This window comes from Primulina eburnea, chromosome 2 (genome assembly GCF_022965805.1).
Source record: "Primulina eburnea isolate SZY01 chromosome 2, ASM2296580v1, whole genome shotgun sequence".
NCBI classification, from domain to species: Eukaryota; Viridiplantae; Streptophyta; class Magnoliopsida; order Lamiales; family Gesneriaceae; genus Primulina; species Primulina eburnea.
Genome location: NC_133102.1, coordinates 35295540 through 35298952, shown reverse-complemented (window position 1 = coordinate 35298952; position 3413 = coordinate 35295540). Strand labels below are relative to the sequence as shown.

At 41.1% G+C, this 3413-nt stretch overlaps 1 non-coding gene across 1 annotated transcript; it reads left to right on the top strand.

Annotated features, from left to right (window-relative positions):
* The first annotated feature begins 3307 nt into the window (after positions 1 to 3307).
* Positions 3308 to 3413, top strand: LOC140824876 (small nucleolar RNA R71). The gene has a single exon (XR_012116494.1). It is a non-coding gene; the product is annotated as a small nucleolar RNA R71 (small nucleolar RNA).

Here is a 3413-nt window from a genome sequence, read left to right as displayed (position 1 = left end):
CATTTTTACTAACGTGCTCTAGCCTAGAAAGATGATCAGCTACCACATTTTCCACACCCTTCTTATCTTTTATTTCTAAATCGAACTCTTGCAACAATAAAATCCACCTAAGTAGTCGTGGCTTCGCATCTTTCTTAGCTAGTAAATATTTTAGTGCAGAGTGGTCTGTGTAAATGATGACTTTAGACAGAGCAAGATAGGAATGAAATTTGTCAAGCGCAAATACTACTGCAAGTAATTCCTTTTCAGTTGTTGCATAATTCAATTGAGCCTCATCTAAGGTCTTACTTGCATAGTAAATTATATGAAATACCTTGTTTTGCCGCTGGCCAAGCACAGCTCCCACCGCAGTGTCACTGGCGTCGCACATGATCTCGAAAGGTAGATCCCAATCTGGTGCCACCAAGACAGGAGCCGTCACCAAGCGCTCCTTCAAATCCTCGTATGCCTGTAAACAGTCAGAATTAAAATCAAATGACACATCTTTCATAAGTAAGGAAGATAGAGGTTTGGCAATTTTAGAAAAATCTTTGATAAAACGCCGATAAAAACCGGCGTGGCTTAGAAAACTCTAACTCCCTTTATGGATGTCGGAGGTGGTAAGTTCTTGATAACTTCGACTTTTGCCTTATCCACCTCTATTCCATGCTCTGATATCTTGTGCCCCAATACTATCCTTTCTTGCACCATAAAATGACACTTTTCCCAATTAAGCACCAAATTCTTCTCCTCACATCTCATCAACACCACCTTCAAGTTCTGCAAACAGTCATCAAAAGAAGGGCCAAAAATCGAGAAGTCATCCATAAAAATTTCAAGAAAAATTTCTATCATGTCATGAAATATCGCGGTCATGCATCGCTGAAAAGTGGCAGGGGCATTACACAAAAAAAAGGGCATCCGTCTAAAAGCAAAAATGCCATAAGGACAAGTGAAAGTGGTTTTCTCTTGGTCCTCAGGCGCAATCATAATTTGGTTATACCCTGAACACCTATCCAAAAAACAATAAAACTCATGACTTGCTAACCTCTCAAGCATTTGATCAATGAAGGGCAGTGAAAAGTGATCTTTACGGGTAGCATCATTTAATTTCCTATAATCAATGCACACACACCATCCCGTAATTTTCCTAGTGGGTATTAACTTATTTTGTTCATTTGTGATCACAGTAATCCCACCTTTTTTCGGCACACACGGAACAGGACTTACCCAAGCACTATCAGATATAGGATAGATAATACCTGCATCAAGGAGTTTGATAGTCTCTGCTTTTACTACCCCTTGCATCTTTGGATTTAATCTTCTTTGAGGTTTCACAAGAGGTGAGTACTTTTCTTCCATCAATATCTTGTGCATGCAGACTGATGGATTGATCCCTTTAATATCCGCCACTTTCCACGCAAATGCACTCTTGTGCGCTTTCAAGACTTTCAACAGTTTGTCCTCCATCTCATCTGTCAAAGCAGCAGAAATAATGACAGGTAAAGTGTTATTCTCACCTAGGTACACGTACTTTAAGTGCGGAGGCAATGGTTTGAGCTCAAGCGTCGGTGGTTCCTCGATGCTTGACTTTGGAGGGGTCAAATCTCTGCGCTCTCCTAGATCTTCCAGTCTCATCCTCATCGGCCTTCTCCATGGATGGTTGGCATTAAAGTATGCCACTATTTCAGCATTTTCGTCATCCAATTCATCTTCTTTCACTTCGGTTGTGAGAGTGGGTTCCAATGGGTCTTTCATGGCGTCCTGCACAAAATTACACACAAGTGAATCCACAGCATCAATTCTAAAACAGTCATCAGTGTGCAATGTGTGCTTAAGAGCATTAAAGACGTTAAAAGTAATTTCTTCCCCGCCCACTCTCAATCTCAACTTCCCTTCTTGAACATCAATCACGGAAAGAGAATCAAAGGCATCTCTATGTCTTCCTCCATATCAAGTACCACAAAGTCCGCAGGGAAAATAAGTTTGTCCACTTTCACTAGCACATCCTCGATCACTCCACGGGGGTACTTGACAGATCTGTCAGCAAGTTGTAAAGACATCCTCGTTGGCTTAGGTTCTCCCAATCTCAGTTTCCTAAACACAGACAACGGCATAAGATTAATACTTTCACAAAGATCACACAAGGCTTTATGAAAAACAACATCACCAATCATGCAAGGAATAGAAAAACTCCCTGGATCTTTAAGTTTCGGTGGGATTTTTTTTTGCACCAAAACAGAGCAATTTTCAGTTATATTTACCGTCATGTGATCCTCCAATTTTCTCTTGTTTGATAAGATATCCTTCAAAAATTTAGCATAACAAGGAATTTGCATTAACGCATCGGCGAAGGGAATATTGATATGCAATTTTTTAAATACCTCAAGAAACTTACTGAATTGTGCATCTACTTTTGCTTTTTTTAATGCTGTAGGGAAAGGTGGAGGAATAACAATTTTTGATTGTGCAGTGGGTGCTGGTGCAGTGTTAGAAGACTTAACTTTAGTTGTCTCAGTCTGTTTATCCAATGTTTGAGTTTTCTCTTTTCTCGACTCTAAAACTTTCCCACTCTTCAACTCGATGGCCTTCACTTGATCTTTTGGATTTGGTCTCGGTGTTACTTGGCAAGGTGCCCGGCTCTCTACTTGCTATCATCTTGGCCAACTGTCCAATTTGATTCTCAAGCCCTTTTATCGATGCATCCTGGTTTTGAAGTCTAGTTTCAGTGGATGAAATAGACTTGATCATTTGCTCCAGGTTGGATTTTTCTTCTCTAGGAGGATCAGATCTGTACATCGGTTGTTTCTCATATGGTTGTCCTCCTTGCGGTCGATTCTGAATGTTTTGACCGCCACATGAGAAGTTGGGATGTTGCCTCCATCCAGGATTGTATGTGTTCGAATATGGATCGTTCCTTGGACGGTTTTGGACCCCTACTTGATTTATTGGTGCCCCTTCTTGCACATAAAATAGATTGTCATCTTGACAGTCCTTCACATAATGTTCCCCTCCACACTTTTCACAGAATATCTCTTGAAGACGCATAGCCGTGCCACCCACATTCAAACTGTCTAGTTTCCTGTTTAAAGCATCAAGTTGTGCAGTAATAGCAGAAAAATCGGTTACCTGGTGAACTCCTGCACTCCTCTGCTGGTTGTTTCTTTCAGATTGAGGATGATAGCTGCTAGCAGCCATCTCCTCCAACAACTCATATCCTTCTTCCGCAGTTCTTCTCAACAAGTTTCCACAAGCAGCAGCATCTATCATAGTACGGTTAGGATTAAGCAAACCATAATAAAATTTTTGAACGATTAACCCAAGTGGCAACTCGTGATGTGGGCATCTATGCAAGAGATCTTTGAAGCGCTCACATGCCTCATACAACGACTCCTGCTCGAATTGAGCAAAGGTGGTGATGTCTGCCCGAAGCT